General features: G+C 46.8%; 2 pseudogenes; both read left to right on the top strand.

The window, feature by feature from the left end:
* The first annotated feature begins 2,504 nt into the window (after positions 1-2,504).
* LOC146356038 (uncharacterized) lies at positions 2,505-5,347 on the top strand (annotated as a pseudogene).
* Positions 5,348-7,722: 2,375 nt separating this feature from the next.
* LOC146356037 (uncharacterized) lies at positions 7,723-13,565 on the top strand (annotated as a pseudogene).
* Positions 13,566-13,846: the final 281 nt, after the last annotated feature.

Below are 13,846 nucleotides of genomic sequence, written 5' to 3'. Positions count from 1 at the left end.
GGCTGCTGCCCTGGAGGGTGGCCATTGCAGCCCACCCCATGCCTTGCTCTGAGGACCCCTCAGAGTGAGGCGGCAAGTGGGACGGCTCTTTGGAGGGCTCTGCCTGAAAGCCTGCCAGGTCCAGATGGCTCATTCTGAGGGTGTCCTTCCACAAAGCCAGGCACTGTGGGTGAGGTGGCCCTGGAGACCGCCTGTGCCGGGGAGGCCCCTGGGATGGAGAGGGGGCAGCGTGTGTCCTTTTTCCAGGAGCAGCAAGGATGTCTTCACCCATCCTCTGACACGGAGCCAAGGGGCAGGAGGACTTGTCAAGTCAGGGCCATTTTCCCTCTTCCTCTGTTCACACCGCCCCAGGAACATTCATTACAGATCTCCCTTCTCCCCCAAAACGGTCTGAGAGCGCTTCGGAGGAGTGTCTGTCAGGGATGGTTTCGGCCTTCAGACTGAATTCCTCCTGACGTTTCCTTGTTCTCTCCTCTTTCCCACGTGGGATCAGCAGTGCCCAAGCCTGACCTTGTCTCCAGGCTGGAGCGAGAGGAAGAGCCGTGTCTGCCTAGTCTGCAGGGCTCAGAGGGAACAGAGGTCACCGAGTCCGACAGCAGCTCAGGCAAAGAGCTCGAGGTGTAGCAAAGAATCCATCGGGCTTCTCTCACCTCCTGCTGAGAAATGGCAAAGCAACGTTCCCGGTCATTTCATCCCGAAGGGCACTTCTCCTGCTAACTCAACCACCCTATCTCCCGGAACCTTCCTTCTGCCCTTTTGGAAGAAGGATGGTGGATAAGACAGGTTTTTGGTCTGATCCAGTAGGGCCCCTCTTATGTTCCTACCCTGCGAAGCCTTCCCTCCACCCAGCTCAGCCATCCTGCCACCTGGAAAGTTCCTTCTTTCCTTTGGACCATCTCAGTGATAATTGAAGAGGGGATGACATTTCTAATAGCTCAGGGAATATAAACTTCTTCCTTGATGATGAATCACCCCTTTCTGTCTTCAGCTCTATTTCTCATATTACTATTTGCTTTATTAGTAAAGAAATTGTACTTTTCTGCCACCGTTGCCACTACACAGAGCTACTCCAAGTTGTGAAAGCTCCATTACAGGAAGGACCAGTGAGAATTGAGGAAGCGGACTCAATTGTCCGCTGTGTCATTTTGGCTGGATGTTTTGTGGACAGAGTTGCTTGCATCTGTTCAGACTTAGATGCCACAATAGCACATCCGAACGATGTACCTTTGGCGCTCCTGCTTGTCCTTTTGTAATGGATCCATTTCCATATGTACAGCCTGGGAACATGGACAAGATTCTTGGTACCGTGAGGTTGACCACATGCAGGCTTCGTCCTTGCCCTTCCTGGCTGACGAAAGCAGTTTGTGGGGGCTGGTTGGCGGTCTACAGAGAGTGGGAAATGCGTCCTTAGAGGAAGGCAGAATGCCACCCAGACTCAAGGAGGCTGTTGTGAAACCTTGACTGAGAAAACCCTGTCTGGATCCCACCACGTTGGATATTTTACGACCAGTCTCCCATTTGCCATTTTTGAGTGTCTGGTGGCATCTCAGTTCCAGGGGTGGGTTTTGGATGAAATGGATCATCTAGACCAGCTTTCCCCAACCTGGTCCCTGCAGCAGTGGGAGACTGCATCTCCCACACACCCTGAGGGCAACCGGTTGGAGAAGGGTGATCTAGACCATTCCAGTCCAGCTTCAGGCCTGGGTCACACCAGTCGGAAACATACAAGGAAACTGACACGGGGAGACCCACACAGCTTTGCTTGCCTGGTGGGTGATGTACACTTGGAGAGGCAGTGCAGTGCAGTGGTTAGAGCATTGGACTGGGACTCGGGAGATCCGGGTTCTAGTCCCTACTCGACCATGAAGCTCTCTGGGTGCCTTTGGGCCAGTCACTGACTCTCAGCCCAACCTACCTCACAGGGCTGTTGTTGTGAGGATAAAAATGGAGGAGGAGGACCATGCAAGCCACCTTGGGTTCCGTGGAGGAAAAAGGCGGGATATAAATGTGTTAATTAAACAGGGGGAATATGCCCCTGTTCATTCTGCTGCACCGCTCAGCACCATTCCGTACCATCGACCACTGTGTCCCTCTGGACCGCCTGGTGGGGAGGGGCTTGAGCGGCGCCATCTTCCGAGGGCTTGCTTGCTTGCTTCGACACCTGTTTCAGACGATGCCGGGGGGGCCCTGTGTGATGCTCAGCCAGTGGTGCATGGTGCCCCCCAAGCTTCAATACTGTCCCCCATGACAGTTAACATCCCGTTCACATCCCTCAGTCTTTAGTCCTGGGCTCTGGGGTACGTTGCCACCAGTATGCAGAGGAGATCCTGGTCCCCCAGGTCCCAGTCCGTGGCAGACGCACGTTGGGAAAGACGGCCCTTCAGCTCCCTGGACCCTAAGCCATCTACAGCCAGTGTTAGGACGGGGTGACTCTGGCAACCGGATTGGCAGAGAGAAGAAGGGAAGCATTCTTTCAAGCCAAGCGCGGAATTGCCCGTCACGAGATGTGGCGACAACTTCTGACTCCTCCTCCAACTATTCTTTTGCACTCTGTCCTCCTGGTCCACAGGGGGAGCGCAAGCCGCTGCCTGCTTTCTCACCTGCCCCCTCTCTCTGAGCATTGGTGGGGATTGGGATCAGAGGGGGAGGAAGAGGGTGATTGTAGGGAGGAGGAAGAGACCCCCTTAGGGCCTCTTGCCCAAGAGACCCCCAAAGCTGGAGCTGACATGTTTCATGGAGTGGAGTGGGGGAAAGAGACTGGGCACAGCAACAGCGCCGTATCTTGTGTAGCTCCTAATCAAGCCGTCATTCCATGTATTTTCCGAGGTTCCTCCTCTGCCAGATTCAGGAGCAAATATTGTTTCCCCATCACCCTTTTTTTCCTCCCAGCAGGTCATTTCTGGAAAACACACTTCTGCCCAGAATGCGGCCGAAGTTTTCCCCTCAAATTGTCTCTTGCTGCACACCAGAGAATCCACGCAAGAGAGGAGCCCCAGGAAAGCTCAGAGTGTGGGGAAAGTTGTGGTCAAAGTTAGAACGTGGGAGCAACCGCCAAACACGAAGGGGACCAAGATGCCATAAATGCTCAGAGTGCGGGAAATCGTTTGCTCATCCATCTGTCCTTTTGATCTACCAGAAGCTCCATGCAGGAGATAAATCATACACATGCTTGGAGTGTGGGAAATGCTTTCCTCGAGTATCAGATTTTGTGAAACATCTAAGAGTCCACACAAGAATTAGACCCTACAAATGTTGGGAGTGTAGGAAATGTTTTCGTGAAGGATTGCACCTTGCAATCCATCAGAGAATCCATTTGGGAGAGAAACCCTACAAATGTGATAAATTTGGGAAAACCTTTTCCCGGAATTCACAGCTTCGAATACACCAGAGTGTCCACACAGAAGAGAGACCCTACAAATGTAGCGAGTGTGGAAAATGCTTTTCCCAACGACCACAACTGACGAGGCATCAGCAAACCCATACTGGAGAAAGGCCTTACCAGTGTTTGCAATGTGGCAATTTGTTTGCTCAAAAGTCAGGCCTTGTGATCCATCAGAAATTTCACACAGGAGAGAAACCGTATAAATGCTGGGAGTGTGGAAAATCTTTCTGTCGGTGTTCAGACCTTGTGCACCATCAGAGAATCCATGGAGGAGAAAAGCCCCACAAGTGCTTGGAGTGTGGGAAATGTTTCCCTGGAAAAAAAGCCTTGTGCGACATCGGAGAATCCACATGGGAGAAAAGCCCTATGAATGCTCAGAATGTGGGAAATTTTTTGGTGAACATTCAGAGCTTGTGAAGCATCAGACATTGCACAATGGAGATCAACCCTATACATGCACGGAATGTGGGAAAGGTTTTGGTGTACCATCACACCTTCTAATTCATCAGAGAATCTATACAGGAGAGAGACCCTTCAAATGTGTTGAGTGTGGGAAATGCTTTTCCCAGAAGCAACACCTTCAGAGACACCAGAGAGTGCACACAGGAGAAAAGCCATATAAGTGTTTGGAGTGTGGGAAATTTTTTGCCGATAAGTCACAACTTCATATACACCGGAGAGTACACACAGGAGTGAGGCCATATGAATGTGCTGATTGTGGGAAATGTTTCGCTAACTCATCACACCTTATTAGTCATAAGAGTCCACACAGGAGAGAAGCCATATAAATGTTTGGACTGTGGAAGATCATTTGCTGATCAATCAAGCCTTAAGGGACACCAAAGAATCCATACAGGAGAGAGACCTCATGAATGCTTGGACTGTGGGAAACACTTGCCCAGGAAAGACAATCTTTTGAAACATCAGAGAATCCACACAGGAGAGAAACCTTACAAATGCTTGCAGTGTGAGAAATCTTTTTCTTGGGCAGATGTTCTTTTGAATCACCAGAGAATGCACACAAGTGAACGATCCTACAAATGCATAGAGTGTGAGAAATGCTTTGCTAGCGAATCACAACTTCTAACCCATCAGAGAATCCATGTAAGAGACAAATCCTTGAAATGCTTGGAGTGTGGGAAATGTTTTACTGAAACATCCACACTTCGTATACACTAGAGAATCCACACAGGAGAGAAACCACATAAATGTTTGGAGTGTGGAAAATGTTTTTCACAATTAGGAAACTTTCGAACACACCAGAGAATTCACATACAAGAGAAAGTATATAAATGCTGGCAGTGTGAGGAATGCTTTAGTCATGAGACAGCTCTTGTGACACACCAGAGTGTCCATACAGCAGGAAGGACATACAAATGCATGGAGTGTGGGAAAAGTTTTGCAGAGAAAACAAACCTGGATAAGCATCGGAGAGTCCACGCAGGAGAGAAACAATATAAATGCTTTGATTGTGGGAAATTGTTTGCTTATCAGTCAGATCTTGGGACCCACAGAAGAATCCACAAAAAAGTGAAACCTCATAAATGCTTGGAGTGTGGGAAATGTTTTACCCAGAAAGATAGGCTTGTGTTGCACCAGAGAGTCCACACAGGAGAGAAACCCCATAAATGTTTGGAGTGTGGCAGATGTTTTTCTCAAAGCTCAAGCCTTGTTACCCACCAGAGAGTCCACACAGGAGAGAAACCCCATAAATGTTTGGAGTGTGGCAAATGTTTCCAGGAGAAATCCCACCTTCTTAGACACCAAACTATTCACACAGGAGAGAGACAACACAAATGCTTGGAGTGTGGCAAATCTTTTGCTCGGAATAAAACTCTTCTAACCTATCAGAGGGTCCACACAGGAGAAAGACCCTTTAAATGCTTGACATGTACAATTTTTTTTTCTCCGAAATCACGCCTTACTAGACACCAGGAGAGAGCCCATGGAAGCAAGAAAGAATAGAAATGTGTTAAGCAGAAATACCGGCTGTTTTGTCACAAACCCTCCTGTAATTGCTTGGAATGTGGGAAATGTCTCCCCAGCATTACACTTCCATATACATCAAATAGTCTTTTTCTTTTCTCTCTTTGCTGATGAAGGAGAAAGGGGCACTGGAAAATCCTATGAACTGCTATACTGCTATGAATGCCTGGGATGGCTGAGAATTTTGTTTCAGTTCGTTATTTATCAGAATTTCCAGAATTCACACATTTCTTAATATTTGGGACGGAAAGAAGTTGAGATTTAAAAGATGTTTAAATGTGGGAATGTAACATATGCCCTGGTTCAGAGATTCTCTCAAAGTATATTGTCAGGATGTTGGCAAACACTGATTGGCTGTCTACTGTGTATACAGTCAGATTTCTCTTAAAACCAGATACTATCTAAGAGTAAGTTCAATACTTCACTCTTGGTATGGGTGATAGGGGATTCTATTTCTTGAGAAACACTGGCTCAGAGAAGATGTGTCTTTTTGTCTTTTTTATTACAAAGTATTAGCATAACAGTACTAAATATAGGAGCTTATGTGTGCATAAATTCAAACACATCTAACATCATTCTTATATAAGGCTTCTAAGCAGAGTCAGGTATGTTTGCTAGTGAGAATCAATATCAAGCTTGCTAGGTTGATTCTACAAGCAACACATTTAGGGAAAGCTGATTCTACAGGATAGCTTTCCCCTGTTGCATGTTCTTAGTCTCCTTTTTGGATACTATAAAATATGTCCAAACTATTTTTACTACAATTTATATTTCTTATCTAAGAATTCCAAGGATAACTTTTCTACTTTAAATCTACATATGTCTTGTGAAGGATTGCTGAGACTAGTCCCAACAACCCTGCAAGGTAAGACAGGCCAAACCTGGCCACAAATCCCCACAGTAACCCAGTAGCCTTCCATCCAGGCCAATAGGCACTGAAATTAGCACTGAAGTTATGCAGAACAAGCCACACCAACTTGAAGTTTGATGAAAGTTTATTGAAGGGAGAAGGACAGTTGGGGAAGGGAAGGGGAGAAGTGGTAGGTTGTACAGGAAATTACAAACGGAATTACAGCAGACAGGAACACTGAGAGACTTTATACGCACCCCCAAGCAAAATAACAAAACTAGCTTGTCTATCCTTAGATTTACACATACCAAAGTATGGGCCTTCCAGAATAGTTTCCAGCCATCAGCAAATCCAAGAACCATCAGGGCAAAGGAAGATGACCCACCTCTTCCCCAGTCCCCTATTTAAGGCCCGGCCCTAGCAACTCAGGGCAGACTTTGGGTACCTAGTCAAAGCTCAGCCCCGGGGCAGACCACCCTCACCTCAGAAGAGGCAGGATTTTCCCACCAAACACAGCTGTTGTCTCTCCCAATTCACATGGGCAGAGCTTGGCCTTGTTTTTTTTTACATATTTATGGTCTGGAATGAGGCTTCCTGGTTACTTATCTGATGGCCTATCTGGACTCACTGTTTTATGGTACCTTGCTAAGTGAAAATTGTAACCCTAACAACAACAACCTCCTTATCTGGATTCCTTTCTAATCAGTGTTAGAGAGCAATCCTATGGTCACTGGATACTGTCTAGCGGGCGATAGGATATGCTTATTTCCGGTAACCGACCTTGGAGGCCATGCTCCAAGGTCGGTTCCTGGAAAACTGACTGCCCCCTCGTCGGCGCTGCCTCCAAGGCAGCGCGGAGAAGCCCCATCCTCTGTGCTCACAAGAGGAGCGCGGAGCGACTGAAAAGGGGCAGGGCTGGTGGGAGTTCTGGGGCGGGTAGAGCGGAGCTGCGTGTACAACACATCCTATGTGTTGTACAGCAGCTTCCTCTCCTGGTCCCCCCCCCCCCCGCCATTAGACAGCCGAAAACGGCTGTCTGGCAAAAAAATAGCAAGGCAGGAGAGATGTGGAGGGAACGATCCCCCTGTGCCTCTCCTGCCTTGCTTTGGGTAGGCGGTCGCCTCCGAGGTCAGAGGCGGCTGCCTATGTACTTAGGATTGCACCCTTAATGACCTATTTCTAATGGCCTGGTACAATTGTCTCTCAACTGGCAAACCTCAGACATAAGATATTTTTATTGCTCTTGGGTAAGAAGACTATACTGTGTGGTATTAGGCACTGGAATCTCATTTTTAATTCAAGGATTCTCTTGGAGGCATTTGATTATAGAAATTCCTAATTGAGCAGCAGGGGTAAGATGATGCAAATATGAAAGATTTGCTTGATCTGCCACAGCAGAAACTGAGAATGTGACAGATTCATCCATCCATGCCGAGGGCTTGGCGCACATTGTACGTCAGGGGTCCCAAAGTCTTTTCTCAGGATATCACAACTTAGTAGTCATATGAGAGTCCATGCTGGAGAGAAACCATATAAGTGTTTGGACCGCGGAAGGTCCTTTGCTCATCAGTTCAGCTTTAGGTCACACCACAGAATCCATGCAGGAGAGAGACCCCATAAAACCTTGGAGTGTGGGAAATGTTTTCCTTGGAAAGTTGCTCTTTTGAACCACCACAGAATCCACATAAAGAAACCCTACAAGTGCATGAAGTGTGAAAAATATTTTACTTGGAAATCACAGCTTATAACCCGTCAAAGAACCAATAAAGGAGCAAAGCCATACAAATGTGTGGAGTGTGGGAAATGCTTTTTCTGGAAAGACCATGTTGTGTTGCACTCGCACCAGAGAGTTCACACCAGGAAAAAAACCCATAAATGTTTGGAGTGTGGCAAATGTTTTTCACAGACAGCAAATCTTCAAAGACACTAGAAGGTCCACATGGAAGAGAAAACATAAATGCTGGGAGTGTGGGGAATGTTTTAGTCTTGAGACAGTTCTTGTGACACACTAGAGCATTCATAGAGGAGTAAGAATGTGTGGAGGGTGGTAAATGTATTGTAGAGAAATCAAATCTTGATAAACATCGGAGAGTTCAGACAGTGACAGGAGTAAAACCACACAAATGTTTGGAATGTGGGAAATGCATTACAGATACGTCAGTGCTTCATATACACCAGAGAGTCCACTCAGGAGAGATACCACATAAATGTTTGGAGTGTGGGAAATATTTTTTCCACAAATCAGGGCTCCATAGACACCAACAGGAAAGAAAGCATAGGAAAGTGTAAAGTCATGAGCAAAACGTTTCCCTCACTCATTACCTGTGAATAAGTGAGATAATATGTCGCACAGGACAAAAACACAAGCCATATAAATGGTTGGAGTGTGGAGAATCTGTTGGGGAAGAAACAGTATAAAGCTTGCAGTGCTTGGATTTTTGTTTTGTTTTCTGAAAAAGATCCCAGTGAGGCATCACACAATTCGTATTGGTTGGGGTGTTATGTCCATATGTTCTTCCTATCTCAAAGTTAATAAAACGATTCCCTTAAAAGGGTGGAGTGAGTTTCTTTGGGTGAGACACACCACATCAAATCCCACCCCCAAATCACAAAATGTCTGACCTAGCGGTCAGCAGCCCCCTTTTTCACCTCTGGGTTCAGAATTAATCAGGCAAAGCACACTGAAGGATAAAGCATGCAAGGAGAAGGAGTGTCCCCAACCCCAATACCCCATTGTGATCAAAAACAGGACAAGCATCTCCCCCATGCTCTCCCCCGGCCCCCAACTTTCACAAACTGCAAGATTAAGGTGCTTCTCAAGGGCTGCTTCTATACAGGGCTGGCCCAAGGCATTTTGCTGCCTGAGGCAAGGGACAAGATGGTGCCTCTCTCCCATTCCATGTACAGAAGCTGATCAGATGGGCAGATAAATCTTACTTCAACACTGCTGGCAGGAGAGTGTCTTTCACCACACCTAAGGGCAGCAGGCTGGCTTAGGGGATATAGGGCACGGGATGTGGCATACACACCTCTGCCCTCCACACACCTTGCTGCTGTTCCCCACTCCCCAGCATCTGCTGTCTCAGGCGGCTGTCTCACTCTGCCTAATGGTAGGGCCAGCCCTGCTTCTCTTTCATACAATGCTGCCAACAGATGCCCCTAAAAACAAGCCAATAGAGTCCTTCCTCTGTGTGTGTGTGTTTGGGGGGGGGGGTATTTATTTATTTATTGCATTTATATCCCGCCTTTTTTCCTCTTGCAAGGAACCCAAGGTGGCTTACATTATCCTCCTCCTCATCCTCTCCATTTTATCATCACAACAACAACCCTGTAAGGTAGATTGGGCTGAGAATCTGTGACTGGCCCAAAGTGAGCTTCCAGTGAGTATGTTGCTATGCACAGTGAGCCAAGCGGGGATTAGAACCCGGATCTCTTGGCTCCGAGTCCAACACTCTCATCACTACACCACGCAGGTTCCAGTGCATTGACTCCCCAACTGAAGGGCTCCACTACCATAAGGTCTCAGCCTGATTTTTTGGGATCCCCCCTCCCTCTACACATACCACAGCTTACCCCATTCAGTAGGGTCGCCTAGCATTCAGCATATCTAGGGGACTGGAGGGGCTGCCATGGGAAGGAGTGGGTGGGGAAGTCTACTTATGCCAACACAACTGATTCAGCTTAAATCTGGATCCTATCCATATACACTAGTGAATGGACCCAGCTTCACACAGGTATAGTAAAAATGCAATCTAAAAGCCACTGTATGTGTCTTAAGCAGCACGTAGCATTGTAAGAGCTGCGCATGCCTGGAATGAGCAGACAGTAACCCTAAGATAAGGTTGCTAGGCAAATCAATCAAAAGTAACACGCTGGCTGAGGAATGCAAGCTAAGTAATAAAACTGTAGCGCAGGGGTTGCCCAGGGCCGACTCTGCTTTTGAGCATGAGCTCCTTTGTCGAACTGTTTGCAAACAATAAAATCGAGTTGGACCCAGCCTGAAGTTGACTCTCCTCTTTGGGGCAAATTGGACTAGCCTCCAGGGGGCGAAACTAGCATTTTGTGCAACACAGGTTGGAATTGGCCTTCGTTTGATACAGCAAAGCTTTCAAGCAAATAGATGCAGCTTTCAGAGATGGATATACTGTGCCTGCCCTGTCTGAATATAAGCATGGCCACGGGCACCCCTAGGGACAGCCCCTGCAATGGTGCACCCCTGCAGCCCCCTGAGGATGGGTCTGTCCTCCCCATTTCACTGAGGGGGGCCAGCAGCGGAGGAGACAGAAGCCTTTAAACTTGGTCTCTCAGCCTACTCATCTCCCGTGGTTCAAAGGGCCTGGACCTCAAAGCTATATGCTTTTTAGAGATGGTTGGCCCTGCTTGGTTGTGGGCACTTAATAGGCACCTGACCATGCCTGCTCTTGAGGCTGGGCCTGAGGCACTCAGGTGCAGCGGAGGACACTGACTCATCTGCAGTGCTGAAGTCAGATTGAACTGCCAGCTGTTCCACTCTGTTTCTATTTACTGAATGGGAAAGGAGCGGGGAAGTGAGTGGGTGACTGTGATCTTCACCTCCAGCAGCAAAATGCCTTGGGGTAGCTCTGGGGAGAAGTATGTTGAGCATTGTGTATTTGCTCCTATTTATCCTGGGGGGTGGATTCAGTGGGACTACAACCCCACTGAGAAAGATGGCACTAAAAAGTAATGACTGATTTCAAAATCTCCTCAGACTAGTCTTAGAAAGGCCCTAATTTTCTTCCTTGAACATTCACCTCAAGAGTTTCTTTTTCCCTTTTGTTTCTTCAACTGCAGAGGTATCTCGTGGCTAGAGCGTATTATGTCAGTATGAGTTTTAGCAACTAAAAAAAGTACTGTTACGCTCTTGCACCCCACTTCTCAGAGTTGAGAAGTTTGAGGGGTTCAAAGCTTAGACTTCAGTTTCCCTAGAAGGAGGACATTGGAGATTTGTGGCATTTCTTCCATAAAAGGTGTATTTACACTGAGCTGAGGCTCCTCAACATTACCAGCCCAGCAGATTCCTGCTCCTCCTCAGCTTTCTGAGTCCCAGTACTGGGGAAAAGGCGGGATATAAATAAATATAATAATAATAATTCCTAGGGATTTACTGCGAAGTGCCAAAATCAGAGGGTTGGGGGGGGGGGATTCAGAATCCTGAATCTCTTTGTAATCAAAGGCCCTGAGTTGTAAGGTTCCCTGGATTTGGCCCTGGGGCTGAAAGAGGTTCAACATCCTTGATTCAGGGGACGGGGAGGGATTTGGTACAGCAGCAGCATTATGTCACAGGCGACATGTAGTCTGCCAGATGTTTCATCTTTCTGAGAGAACTCCTCTGCCAGAATCAGAAGCAATATCTGTTTTCTCTTCTCCCCGCCCCCTCTTGCAACAGGTGACCCCAGGAAAACATATTTCTGCCCAGAGTGCAACCAGTGTTTTGTTCGAAAGTTGTCTCTTGCCAGACACCAGAGAACCCACAGGAGAGAGAAGCCTCAGCAAAGCTCAGAGTATGGGGAATGTTTTGGTCAAAATTCAGGTCCTGTGAGTCATCAAGGAACCCGTACTAGAAAAAGGCCATGTAAATGTTTAGAGTGTGGCAAATCATTTGTTCAGCTTCGTGTACACCAGAGAGTCCACACGGGAGAGAGACCCTACAAATGCAGTGAGTGTGGAAAATGCTTTCCCCGACAGCCACAACTGATGAGGCATCAGCGAACCCATACTGGAGAAAGGCCTTATCAGTGTTCGGAATGTGGCAAATCATTTGCTGACAAGTCGGTCCTTGTGATCCATCAGAGACTTCACACAGGAGAGAAACCGTATAAATGCTGGGAGTGTGGGAAATGTTTTGCTCAAAACGCACAGCTTTGGAGCCATGGGAAAGTTCACATGAGAGTAAAAGCCTACAAATGCTTGGAGTGTGGAAAATCTTTCCATCAGTGTTCAAACTTTGCACACCATCAGAGAATCCATGGAGGAGAAAAGCCCCACAAGTGTTTGGAGTGTGGGAAATGTTTTCTCGGGAAAGCAAGCCTTTTGTGACATCGGAGAATCCACACAGGAGAGAAACCCTATGAATGCTCAGAATGTGAGAAATGTTTTGGTGAACATTCAGACCTTGTGTTGCATCAGACATTGCACAATGGAAATCGACCCTATATATGCACGGAGTGTGGGAAAGGTTTTGCTATACCGGCGCACCTTCTAATTCATCAGAGAATCCATACAGGAGAGAGACCCTACATATGTGTTGAGTGTGGGAAATGCTTTTCCCAGAAGCAACACCTTCAGAGGCATCAGACAGTCCACACAGGAGAAAAGCCATATAAGTGTTTGGAGTGTGGGAAATGTTTTGCTGACAAGTCACATCTTCGTGTACATGAGGGAGTGCACACAGGAGTGAAGCCATACGAATGTGAGGAGTGTGGGAAATCTTTTCTCAGGACGTCACAAGTTAGTAGTCATATGAGAGTCTACACCGGAGAGAAACCATACAAGTGTTTGGACTGTGGAAGGTCATTTGCTCATCAGCTCAGCTTTAGGTCGCACCAGAGAATCCATACAGGAGAGAAACCACATAAATGCTTGGAGTGTGGGAAAGTTTTTCCCGGAAAGACGGTCTTTTGAGCCACCGCAGAATCCACATAAAGAAACCCTACAAGTGCATGAAGTGTGAAAAATATTTTGCTTGTAAATCACAGCTCGTAACCCATCAAAGAATCCATAAAGGAGAAAAGCCATACAAATGTCTGGAGTGTGAGAAATGCTTTTTCCGGAAAGACTGCCTTGTGTCGCACCAGAGAGTTCACACCAGGGAAAAGTCCCATAAATGTTTGGAGTGTGGCAAATGTTTTTCACAGACAGCAAATCTTCAAAGACACCAAAGGTCACATGGAAGAGAAAATGTATAAATGTTGGGAGTGTGAGGAATGTTTTAGTCTTGAGACAGCTCTTGTGACACACCAGAGCATCCATACAGGAGTGAAGACATATGAATGTGTGGAGTGTGGTATATATTTTGTAGAGAAATCAAATCTTGATAAACATCGGAGAGTTCACACAGGAGAGAAACTGTATACATGCTTGGAATGTGGAAAAATGTTTCCCCATCAATCAGACCTTGTGAGCCACCAAGGAATCCACAAAAAACGGAGACCTCATGAATGCTTGGAGTGTGGGAAATGCTTTTTCCGAAAAGACCACCTTGTGTCTCACCAGAGAGTTCACACCAGGGAAAAAAACCATAAATGTTTGGAGTGTGGGAAATGTTTTTCCCATGAATCAGGGCTTCATAGTCACGAGAAGAGGATCCATGGAGGAAAGAAAGCATAGAATTGTGTTAAGCAGTGAGCAAAACATTTCCCTCACTTATTACCTGTAAATATCAGAGATACTATGTCGCACAAGACAGAAACACACACTGCATAAGCACTTGGACTATGAGGAATCTGTTTCCCTCTCCTCTGTTTTGCGTTCACACAGGGAAGAAATAGTATAAGTGCTTGCAGTCCTAGGATTTTTGTTTTCTTTTCTGGAAAGATCCCAAACTGTGAGTTACCACAAAATTCATATTGGTTAAGGAGTTAAATTCATATATTATTCATATCTCAAAG

The sequence above is a fragment of the Heloderma suspectum genome, chromosome 2 (assembly GCF_057233095.1).
Source record: "Heloderma suspectum isolate Gila_16-S chromosome 2, 16-S_ref, whole genome shotgun sequence".
Classification (NCBI taxonomy): Eukaryota; Metazoa; Chordata; class Lepidosauria; order Squamata; family Helodermatidae; genus Heloderma; species Heloderma suspectum.
The sequence above is the reverse complement of the archived record's forward strand: the minus strand, read 5'-3'. Positions and strand labels throughout refer to the sequence as shown.